Source organism: Struthio camelus, chromosome 27 (genome assembly GCF_040807025.1).
Source record: "Struthio camelus isolate bStrCam1 chromosome 27, bStrCam1.hap1, whole genome shotgun sequence".
Classification (NCBI taxonomy): Eukaryota; Metazoa; Chordata; class Aves; order Struthioniformes; family Struthionidae; genus Struthio; species Struthio camelus.
The window spans coordinates 7,798,960-7,811,356 of record NC_090968.1 but is presented as its reverse complement, the minus strand read 5'-3'; the positions used below and the strand labels follow the sequence as shown (position 1 = coordinate 7,811,356).

At 48.2% G+C, this 12,397-nt stretch overlaps 1 protein-coding gene across 6 annotated transcripts in view; it reads left to right on the top strand.

The window, feature by feature from the left end:
• ANK1 (ankyrin 1) overlaps positions 1-12,397 on the top strand; it is a 70,653-nt gene that overhangs the window by 1,793 nt on the left and 56,463 nt on the right. The gene's annotated exons all lie outside the window — the stretch shown is intronic.

The following is a 12,397-nucleotide window of genomic DNA, read 5'->3' as shown; positions in this document are numbered from 1 at the left end:
TTGGAGACCTCTTGAACGGAGTGCTTTTCTCACCACAGGGTCCAGGGACCTATGTGCTGCACCAGTGCAGCCGCAATGAGGAGGTAAAAACCAAGGGAAATCCGGAGCGTATGTGAGAGGACGTTGCAGTCAGGGGTGTCTTAGGTGGGCTCCTCCTCTGTGTTTAGCAAAAGACTTGGAGATTTCCATGTGCCCCTACAAGCAAGGGCCTTACTGCAGCACTCTACTGCTCAGAGCCTGTCAGTTGCTGCTCCTGGACAGCCCTAAGAAGTATCCCGCTGAGATGAAAGGGATAGGGACTGCTAACCAGCCCTCAGGCTTTTATTTTTCCTGCTACACTCCTGGACAACTGCTAGTTCAGGCTGTCTGGCCAGTGCACTCTTGCCCAGGGTCAGTGTTGAACACTGGAATTCTTAGATTTCATCCCTTTTTCTGACAAAAGCTTGCTTTTCACGGCTTTGAAAAAATCACCCTCTTTCCCTCTCTGCCCCACCTGGACACACAGCGCAGGTGTGTCTTGGTGATGGGCTGGGAGATTCAAAGATGCCTGTAAGGTGCTTGGACTTCCTCAGATGGAAGATACTAGAGAGGGCATCCTATTGCTAGTTCCTTATGAAGGACCTGAATTGCACTTGCTGCTAAGACACACTGTGACACAAGGAAGGAAGCTGGAGAAACACCACTAGATAAACCCAAAGGGGTCTGGTTTCCTGGGGTGGGATGGACTTTATAGCCATGAACAAGCCTTTTATATAGTGTACTGATGGGGATTGTTGCAGCACGGGGAGCAGTGAGCAAAGTCTCCTTGGAGAACTCAGTAAAGCTCCGGCACACTGAGAGGGGATTGATCTTTAGCTACCCCTTCCAGAGTGGTAGTTCCCAGGAGCATGCTCTGGCAAGGGAAGCCTGCCTACCTCTCAACTCAGTGATTACAGTCAGGGTAGGCAGAATCCCTGTTCACCTTTCCATTCCTCTTAGGACCAAAACTGGGTGTAAGGGTGTTTTCTATGTGACTTCATGCCAGACCATTTGACCAAGGCAGCCCAGGAAGGCTGTGTGTCTGCAGAGAGCAGTGAACTTCTGGGAAGTCAGTGGCGGCATTCAGGGCAGAAGTGAAATCTGCAAACAGCAGCTAGGGCCTTGTGTGCTGGTCTTTCTACCACGATGCTATGATGTCAGATGCTGCCTTCTTCAATGATAGCTGCTTACTGCACACAGGCCCAAGGCTCTTCCCCACAGGGACTCTTTTGCTCCACGCTGACAGAGCAACTTGTCTCTTATGTTGCAAGAGTGCTGTAAAGGGGGTCTGGTGTGAAGAATCATCAAGCCAGGAGATTTTGCTGTAGGTTCATCTCTTTCTTCTTATCTCCCCTGCCCCAAAGCCTGAGTGTCGTCGGTGACAGCAGTTTATCGTACAAGTCTCCTTGTTGGCATCAGGCTGAGGGCTACCCAAATATGTTTGAATTTCCTGTTCTGTTTTGCTGCAGCAGCTGTGGGTGTTTCATCTGTGTTAGTCTGGGTGCCTGGTTGGTGCCTTGTGAGTCTGCATCAGGCTCTGGCAGCACGTAATGTCTGTGCAAAAAGCCTCTCTTTCAAAAGGCTCCTGCACTGGCTCCTGACCTGGATTGAAACCGCTGTTGTGTCACAGAGTCCTTCTATTTCTCTGTCTATGCTTGACCATTGTCCCTTGCTTTGTATACAGATATAGGTATGGGCTCTTTGGGGCAGAAACTGTTTATTTGCTCTATGTTTGCACAGTCCAGCATGTCAGTGTCTCAATTAATGACTGAGCCTGCCATGTGCCACTGCAATGTTATTTGTGTTAATAGTAGAGAAGTAACCTGTGATCCAAGGAGGTGTCAGCATGAAGCAAAGCTAGAGGAAGGAGATGATGTCCCCAGAACAAGTTTCTTCTCATCCCATGTAAGCTGACGTTATGCCTTTGGGGCAAGAGAGTTTTGTATCCTTTAGCATTTCCAGCCATTCTGGTGTGGTTGTACATGTCCCCTGAACTGTACAAGTTACCAGTTGGGGGATGAATCCTGCACTCCCTTGTGTCCTGTTATATCTGCAGGCAGTGAGTTCTGTTCCTTAATTCTGCGTTGCCCAAAAACCTTCTCCTTGGACTGGGATTATATTTGTTGCTTTTTAGTTTCCATGGCAATTCCTTGGCTTTTGTTTTGAGAAAATGAAACAAGCACCTAACTGACCTTGTCCTTCTCTTTTCCTGTCATGTCCCTCTCATTTATCTCCTCAGCACAGTGACAGTCCATGTACATAACCTTGCCACTCCTCCAGTATTCCTTGTCCCCACCTTTGTAACTCGGATGATGAGAGCTAGTGTATGATTTGACAGGGTCCGCGTCAAGGATATAAGGAATTGTATTTCATTACTCACCCCTGCTCTTTGTGCAGCCTAGCCACACGTGTGTCCTGGGGACAAGCTGTCCATTCAACAGCCAGACGTTTCCTAAGAGTGCTCCCAGTCTGTGGGTTCTGCACTGTGGTTGGAGTTTGCTCAGTCTGAGGATAGAGCCCCAGAGAGCCAGGTTTCAATATAGCCTGTTCCATTGCCACGTTTAGCAGCAGTGCTGAACTGCGAGGCATTATGAGGTCTAGCGTAAAGTGTTGGTGGCTTTTTTAAGATGCCCTGCGGGCAGATCAGTGTGAAAGAGAGCAGCCCGTGAGCAAAGGAGAGTATGAATTAAATAATAAAAGTTCACTGCCATTAGAGAACTTGCCAGACACCATCTGGGATGGCTCCTAGCTCCAAATCTCTAGGTGTTTTGTTTAGATGGCCAGTCCACAGCCACTTAGTGACAGCTGCTGTGCTGCATGTGAAGTCTCTGATGTGGCCAGCTGCACTGGCAGTGAGGCCAGTGGTGACCGACAGGATCAGGATCTGTTTTTTGGATCCAGCTATCTCATTTTGTGTGGTTCTGGGTGATACTGTTGTAAAGAACACTACTTTCCTTTCACTGCAGGTGTGCAGTGGTCACCGGAGAGGCAGAAAGCCCTCACTCGGAAGTCACAGACAACACTTGAAAGATACAGCCCTGCTGTCTGCAGGATTAGTGGGGGCACAGCACAGCACCTCGTGGGAATGTGGCGTTTTTGCACAGTTGTGAGCTAGTCTGTGAACGCATTACGTCAGTACGCTGTTACTGAGTTCTTTTCCAGCTGTATGTGGCTTGTGGTTGTGGTTGCATATGAAAGACAGAAAATGGTCCGAATCCCTTCCAAGGAGTTCTGGAAGCAATAGGGGAGCTCCCCAAATGAGTTGCTAGAAAGGGCCCAAGAAGTGTAACCCCAAACTGGGATTAAGAACCAGCAGCACTTCAGTAGGAGTGACAGTGCCAGTAATCTCCAAAGGACACCTTAAGCGCACAGGAGTGTGTATGCAGTCCATGTGCTGTATAACTCTGGCTGCTATATTAAAAAACAAGCTAACCAAAAGCTCAGAAGTTGACAATTTCAGAGGCAATTCCTATCAGTGTTTAAATGATAAGCTGTTGGTGTGAAAGATGTCATGCATCTTCCTGGTATGTTCAGGATAAGTTTTGCTTGGACATGGTAGTGTGGTGTAAGGAAGAGAGCACAGCACATGCACTGATGACTGAATTTACCACTGTTACCATCTGTTACCACTGTTACCATCTCTTGAGAGATGAGGAATAAACCCCTTCTTTTATCTTCCCCCTCCTGTCTGACCCTGAGTGTCCAAGAGTAAGACAGTTGCTTGCTATGGATTTGTACAGCACCTCACACAGTGCAGTCTTGAACGCTGAAAGAAAATGACTCGTGATAAGAAACTCCCTGCATAAAACTCTTTGCCTCATTTGTAGTTGTCCATTTCCTGGAAACAGAACGCAAACCAGGGTGAGGGCTCATGGCTCTCTACAATATAGGCTGGCACCCATGCTTGGTGGTGCAGTGTTTCTTTTACAGGCTGTAGCAGGATATGTTTTAGTGCTTGCTATAGCAAACTGAAATACATCAATCACAGCAGGAGAGGCTGGGAGGATGCTTCAGATAAGAGAGACAATAAATTGTCAGACAGGGTTTGAAATAGATGGAGAAGAGGAGAAACAGAGAGAGGCTTTTCTGTTTGGCGGAAACTGTGGAGGAGAAAGTTCTTCCATCAACTAAGATGAAATGATGGGAAGGAGCAAACAGCACTTAGTGACAGCAGATGGGCTGACCCCCTTTCTATTATTCAGCATGAACAGAGACTATTCGGAAGAAATAGCTGTGAACATAACTGGTTGGACTCAACTGTTAGAAGAAACTCCAATCTGAGGTGTGTGAGGTGAGTTGGGAGAGAGGCTAGATCCTGGATGGGCAGCTCTGAGGAGACAGAGGTGGTACTGAGGGCGATCATTCTTTGGCGTAAAAGAAATTTTGCTTGCTTATGGAAGTAGAGAAGTGTGGGAAAGAGAACAAGTCAAGCAGGGTTTGGTACGACAGCCACAAGTTCAATCAGACAGACGAGCAATGATGCTTCCTTAAATGTAGGGCTACCAAATGGTCACGTAGGATGACCACACTGGTGCTTGGTGTATTACAAGCTGAAAAGCTTACTCATCTGCTGTTTGCTGATGAGCTGTATCAAGGTGAAACCTGAGACCAAGCTTAGGATCACTGACATGTAAAATCCAGACACCTGTCAGAATTATAAGCACGTGAGAAACTGGGGTGAGAAATGGCTGCTGGAGTGCTGCCAAGGAGAAGCCATTAGGGCTATTCTCTGTGCTTGCCTGCCACTCTTTCCAAGGGCTATCATTAAGCAGCAGCCTTCAGCTTGCACTAGGTTTAAAGAGGCTGCAGAGAAGAGCGATGGACAGAAGGAGAGCAAAGGATTTCAGCAGAGCTGGCTGCAGAGAGCTTAGAACATCCCCAGGATGAGCCTGGGCTTCTGAGGAAAATTGTGCACTTCTCCCATGGGTGTCTGGCCTGGCATAGTTGCTGGACTGGGCTACCTAGATTCTTACATTCGGTGGCAGTAAGTCCCGCCAAAGATATGTGATGGCTATCCATCACCCAGGACTGCATTGGCTGCTGGGAACTGGGTTGCTGTCTAACCTGCAAGCTGGAGCTTGCCAGCAAGAGAAAGGATCGTGTCACGTGCACAGTCTCAAGCACAGAGCTGCTTCACCTTCTTTCTCTGCCTGCTCCTAGAGCAACAGATGCAGTGGCAAATTCTGTCATCTCCATCAGCCAAATTTCTTCCTGCCCAGCTTTGCTTTGGCTTGGCACCAGGGTGAAGTAGACAGCACTGCGGATGCTGAAGCAGGTGAAGCCAAGAGATTTTCCTGGCTGGTCATGCAGCTCTGTGCTTGGATCTTGAATTTGCTTCTGGCTGTGCCCACACTTTCTTGCATTGTAGTGCTGGAAGCTTGGACATACCAGCCTTATTGCTCATCTGGTATTTTGTCACTACCACCTGCTCTCCAAAGGCTGTTCCTGCAGGGAAGAGCAGGAGATGAGAGCGTGGAGTCCTCAGCAGCTTGGGAAGAACAGAGAAGTGAGACACTGTGGGAGGCCTGCTAGGGTCAGCAGTTCCATTAGCTGACCCTGCACTGAGAAGCAGCGGGGTGGGGGTGGGGAGGGAAGCTGAGCAGGGAAAAAGGATATTGAGGTGCATGGATGCCATCTTGCTTGAGGCAGCAGCAGCACAGCAAGAATGGTGGTTTTGCAGAAACTGTTCCATGGAAGTTAACCAGCTGGTGGGGTGGGACAGTACTGGAAAAGGCACCTTCAGGAACTAAGCGAGTCTGTTAGGACAGAAGACACGCCAGCCAGGCTCCAGCTGTCAACAGCAGCTCCTTGCAGCCAGGACTGGGTGTCTTGACTCCAAGACTCTCTATCTGAAACACTTATTTGCAGAGGAACTAGTAATTTCTGCCTGCAGCATGATGCTACAGTGCAGTGGCAGGGAGAAGGGACATGGGATATGGGGACAGCCAAAGCCCTTGAGACTCAAGGAAGCCCTAGCTTTAGCAGCCTGAATGTAACTGGATGGACATGTAAATAGAGAATTAGACTGTGTGCCCAGGAGTGGGCTCAACCATTAGCCATCTAGCAATTATGTGGGCTTTCAAAAGGATTTTGCAAACCAAAGGACCATATAGAGAAATCTTTCCATGGGTTCTGTGTGTGTTAGGCTCAAGGCAGCAGTACAGCGTTGCATCTGCTGTGCTACAAATATCCAGCATGTAAATAAGGGCAGGGAGGTAGCTCTGCTTGCTGGGAAGGCAAGTGCTTTGCAGACACAGCTGCTGGCAAATGGGGCAAGGCATGAGCTCCTTTACAGGTGCTGCAGTGCTCTGAGTGAGGGGGCAGCTGTGGATGATTTTCATCCCACCTCTATCTGTGCAGTGTGCCGACAAGGAACTGCTTTGTGTGAATATAAGGTGACTGTGACCCCCCAGGTCTGTCAAGGTTGTTGGGGAAGCAGGTCCCATCTAGATTTGGGGGGATGTCATCAGCTGGCTGCACTGTTGCAAGATTCAGACCTCCGACTTGGAGAAGCTTAATGAACACATAGTCTGTGTTTCAGGCTGGGCTGGGAAGTACAAGGGCTGTGCATTCTGTATGTGATGATGGCTTCCTCTGATGCTGTTTATCTGACCTGCCACTGCAGTCCTGTACAAATGGAAATGCTGACAGGATTAAAGATAGCATCAGTGCTCTGCTTTATTGCACTCCGTCACAGACTGAGGCCTATAAAGGGATAGTTTTCCCTCACCTCACCTAGGTTCCCACTCCATCCCTCCCCCCCCCCCCCCCCCCCGTACAGAATTAGCAGGAAGAGAAGGCTGTTTCAAACTCACCTTTGACTAACCTCTCTGTCTGATTTCACCCACTGCTGCTTGCAATCACCCTCTAGCAATGTTCATTAGACTGCAATACAGCGTGCACTGGTTATAGTGGGAGCATCTGTGCTCCCAGCATTTGTGTTTTCTTTCCAGTGATTGCATTAAGTAAGGGGGAGGGATGGCAGAGGACAGCATGTGGCATATTTGTGTGCAGGAAGGAAAACGTCACTGCAGAAGTTAGACTGCTCTCAGTGCTCCTTCGCAGTGGGGAGGTTACAGAGGCTTGTGGCTGAGCATGGGATGTTGCAATGAGCACAGATCAAGACCTCTCTCAAACGGCTCAATTTGAAAATCAGCACATTTATACAGTGGCAAGTCCCTCTCTTGTGTTTACCACTTTCTTTCACTCTCTGCCTTGTGCTTTGCAGGATGCAGGGCCCAGAGAGCCTAGTCTCTCAGATATTGTGAGCTCAAGTATAATGGATCATGTTTGACTTAGGAAGTCCATTCCTTTCCCAGTAACTGGTTGTCCAAAAATACTGAAGTCAGGTGTAAGTGAAAAACAGCTTGTCCATGACTTAGCTAGCAAAGCATTTTAGCCTATGTTCGTTTCTGACATTTCCAGGCAGGAGGAAAATGCAGTGGCAGTGATGGGAAGGGGACTGACTGGTGGATAAAACCTAAGCCAAATATAGGCATCTGGATGGGAGGGATATGAGGTCAGAGCAGACACTGCTGCAGAAGGGGTAGCTGATAGAGAGAGGGGGCACTGAGGGGAGGCTGGTGCCAGTCTACACTGCTGCTCTGCAGGCTGTTAAATTATTCAGGTAATAATGATGTCTAGTATGTGCTTGGTGAGCCCACCAGATATCAGGATACTGGAGTGGGGTGGGGAATGTTTGAAACATTGCAGCATTCAGAAATCTGATTCACGAGCAAGTTCTTTCGGTCTGTGCAGTCTTGAGGGCCCAGTCCGCCACTGTTCTGTGGGCAATATCCAAGGGGCAGTCCAAATAGGACGCTTGCTGTGTACATGAAGCGAGACCTGTCTGGCTTGCAGAGCGTACGCCCAGGAGAAGGCAAGGCAAAGGACTGCGCCCCTTGTAAAAGTTCTGTGCTTGGCAGCTCATGGGGCTGTTTATTCACCGTAGGAAGCTGGCTATAGTGTGCTGCAGCTAAGGCACAGCAAGCTAGAGCTGAGCTCAAAGGAAAGCAGCTTTAGAGAGTGCTAAAATTAGAAGTTTAGTCTGAATTATGCTAATTTGGTGTAATTGTCTAAGTATGTCAAGGTTCTTCATAACTGTACCTGCTCTGTGCTGGTCTGGGAAGGTGCAGCATCACCGGGGGTGTGATGCAAGGATGGGTTAAGGATTGCAGGGGTTTCTGGGCTCCCTGCCCTACTTGTATCTCTGCAGCAGACCTCACTACCAGCTCTCAAAATGCCATGAGCACAGATTCTGAAAACATCAGGCCTGGATTGGATAGACCAGCCATGTTAAAGTCTTAGATGAGTAGAGGACAGCTTCCTAGGAGCGGGGAAGTTCCTGACGTCTCCCTCTCTTTCTAAGGGGACTACTCAGCATCCCACAACTCTCTGAAAATTCACATTGCCATTTGCAGCTGAACTATGTCATGCTTTGAGCCACAATGCGCCGACAGCAGCAAAATCCAAGCTCCCTTCCTATTTGTGAGCCAAATTTTGTTGAATGGCTGAAACATTAAGCTGTAGCCATACATTTTTGTGCTGGGGCTGCAGGAGCAGGGGACTATGTTAAATCTAGGGCTTCAAAATATTGCAGCTTGTACAACTGTTAGTGAACAAATCTACAGCAGAAACAAAGCAGCAGGTATTCATCAAAGTGTTTTGGGAGGTGGAGACAGAGAATGCAGCAGCAGGATAGCATTTAGAAAACAGACAAGGTTTCTATATTTATACAGAGATGAGGGAAGAGGGAAAGAGAGTGTGCGCGCATGTGTGTGTGTGTCCAGGTCATTTGGAAGCCTCCTGTTTAAGCAAAAAGGTACTGCAGGAAGACAAAAAGTGGAAATGAACGCTACAGTCCTTTACTGCAGCATGGTACCGGGCCTTTTCAGGGCTTATAGGATGTGTTCGCATGCATATGTTGGACCTCTTATCTGGGAAAGGCAGGGAACAGAGGGGTGAAACCTTTTGCCACTATACCGTAGAAAATAAATAATGTTAGATCTTTAACACATCTGATGGTCTCCTCAAAGGAAGAGTGAGTAATTCCACCTTTCACAGTGTCATTTGTCCAGAAAACCAAGGCTTCCAGATACTCTACAGGAAATGCATAGCGTACTCAGGTCCATTTAGTTCTGTCATGATGCCACGCCTGGAATAGAGAGCACTCTTTCCCAGGACTTGCTGATTACAGCACAAAACAAAGAATAGGATAAACGCTATGAAAATGTGCTGTTGTGCTGGGTGAGTTAGAGACAGGTGTGAGTTAAGGACAATTTCGGCTTTAATTGTGACCTTCCTGACTTTCATACAGCATCTCTGAACACAGGAAAGATACTGCCCCTTTCTGCCGACGGCCCTGTGATCACTGTGCAGATATCTCACTGCTGGCTGCAGGCAGCAAAGGCATTGGTCTGTCAGGGCAATTGCTCCATCTAGATCTTGTTCCAACTCTATCGCCGTGTCATCTGGCACTTTCGTGGAGCTTGAGGCAGCACAGATGCCTGCCATCCTTATGCACTGCATAGGATGCACCCTGAGGGTCTGCCATCTATTTTAAGTGACATATTGGGGAAGAGAAGAGGGGAGTGTCTGTGCTGTCAGCTCACAACAACTGCTCAGCAATCTGATTGACTGAACCAGCCTGTCTCGGAGCCTTGCCTTGGATGAGTGTTGTGGGATACTCTGTAGCAGGCTTTCTGAGGCATTTGACCCTTCCATCTCCAAACATGCTGCAGTTAAACTCAGTATCTTTTTAGATACTTCAGCAGCTCTCTCTCCCTCTCTGCCCCCAGTTGCAGGCACTGCCTCCCAGGCCTGAGGTGCTATGTCCTAATGGGCAAACATTGCTCTGCTTGGAAAGAACTGCTCTGCTCAGCAGTAGATGCTGTTTTCTTCCATAGCCCAGCTCTAAGTGGTTATTTACAGGGCAGTTGTTGTGAATGGTGCTCAAAGACTTTGGAATACCTTGTGCAAATACTGAGAGTCCTGGGCGATTTCAGAACAACTGTGCCATCAACCTGCTAGCTGCTCTCATCTAGCAGCCTCGTGGGTAAAGTGTTGGTGAGGTTTTTGTGGAGAGCTTGTCATGCTGCTTCCTGGAATATGCCTTGTCCATGTTGCTGGAGCTACTAGTCTATTCTGCTGCATGCCTGGTCTCCCCGGTTTAGGAGTCTGCAATGAGAGAGTCTTGTGCTGGTGCTTTGGATGGACATTGAATATGACTGACTTTGGAACCGGAAAGTCCAAAACAAGCCATCCCTTTTGCTCCATTATTCTCTATAATCTTTTAAAAACAAAGCTAAACTGGTGTTATTAGCATGTGGAAAGTTTCAGAAACTACCCACCTTTCTGATACCTCAGATCGGCTGGCTGGGAGAAGCAGAGTCTTAAGGTGCAACAAGTCAAGACTGTGAAAATATGTTGGAAGGCAAGGCAAATTCCTACCGGTCAGTTGTCTGCCTTTTTGCAGCTGTTATGCAAACTAAAGAGATGGAGGAGAAAATGGCTGCTTTGGCCTGTACCTTGCTTCTACTGGACAGACTCTGTCGGAGCGTTAGGCAGAGATGGGACACCATCCAAGCTATTTCTTTCATTCATGGTAAAGCGGAAGGGAGAGAAAAGGAGGGGCTCCTCCTTTGGTCTGCCTGGGAATAGGCTGTACTCTGCTGATGACTGAAAGTGTGAGCTTTTACTGTGCACCATGGTCATATGCACACCTTTTCCTTTCCTAGGTTCTCACTCTGCTGTTTGAATCAACAATGTTCTGCTGCAATGATTCCCATGGATTTGATCATAGGAGTACACTGCATATTCTTAAATAGGATGCTGAGAGTAAATAATCCAGTTTCCTTGACTTGCAAACCTCTGCAAGGAGTTTCTCTTCAACTTCATTTTTTCTTCTTTTTTTTTTTTCCCTTTCCTCTGCCATTTGTCTTGTGATAGATGAAAGCACTCAAGCTGACGGTGGCCATGGGGAATGGGGAATGGGGGGGGTGATGTTCCAGAGAGCTGTCATTAAAGGGAAAACTTACCTAATTTGCTTTCACTGTGGTGAGGGAAGGTTATGGTTCTGCTTCTCATCTTTCATGCTGAGACAGAAGTTACACTCTGTGGGTCAATGTCTTTGGCATGGGGGTGTTTCAGCTTTAGGGCAAGAGGCCTGAGCAAAGTCAGTAGGAAGTCCATGCAGGAAGTATTTGCCTGCATACCATCTGTATTTGGCATGCAGGCTATAATTTTCTAAGCATATCCTTCAGCTTTTTGCCTGTCAGGTTCGGCTCAGCTCACAGTAACAGTAGTTTTGGTCCAAGCAAGAATTGCTCAGTGGAGCATGGCATGGCAGCTCTCTTCACATGCAGGTTGGATGTGCCACCACACTGATGCATAACAATGTGTTCCTGTTACACAGCAGCATGGCTGTCAGCAGGCTGACCCCCTTTCTGTGCATGCTGGGAAAAATCCTTCCCGTCAAACCCACTGTCAAATATCTGCAGCACTGAGATTGCAGTAAGCAGAGCTGGAGTATCACAGAACAATGGTATAAAATATCTGCTGCCCATCAGTACTGAGATACTGTATCAGCAAAAGTCCTTCTCAACGTGTGGGAGCTCATCCCCATCAACAGTGAGGTATGCCTCTTAGACATGCCAGAAGAGTGTCCCAAGGCCAGCAGCAGCACAGCAAGATGTGAACAACATCATGCCAAAATGTGGGATGGCAGCACTCACTGCCTCCTGACAACATAGCAGCAGGGATCAGCAGCACCTTTTTACAGTGTCTCCCAAGGCACCGCATGGCACTGTCAACACTGCCAGAGGGGGCATGTGGGTAACGCTCATTCTGCCTTTCTTGTGCTGCCGCAGACTCTGTGGGTGAATTGCAGGTATTTGGGCAGAGGAGCTGGCATCTTTCACTAGCTCACTTTGCTTTAAAGTCATGCTCTAGAGCTCGGAGTATTGTGAGGACACATGGGGCAAGCTGATCCAGAGGCTTTGTTCACAGCTGCAGTAGTGAAGTTGCTTCCTTATGAAGGCGAGAAATGCTATGGGACTCAAGTAAGCGGATAGCCAAGGTGCTTCCTTCACTGCAGGATCTGACCAGGAGCTTGAGGCAGCCAGGTGTTGCTGCACTGCCCTCCAGTTACAACTCAGAACAATATGTATCTCAAAGCAGGAATTAAGCTGAGCTGCCAGTTTCACTAGGATTTCCTTTGCCCTCCACCTGCAGCACCAATCAAGAGCTGCTCAAGAGGCTGAGCCCTGGTCGGAGGGGCACCTACCTTACACTTGTTGGAGGCAGCAACAGAGCTTCAGTGAAGAGCTGAAGGCACCCAGCAGGACCATGTTCCAAAACACGGTCAGCAGGTAAGGCAGCA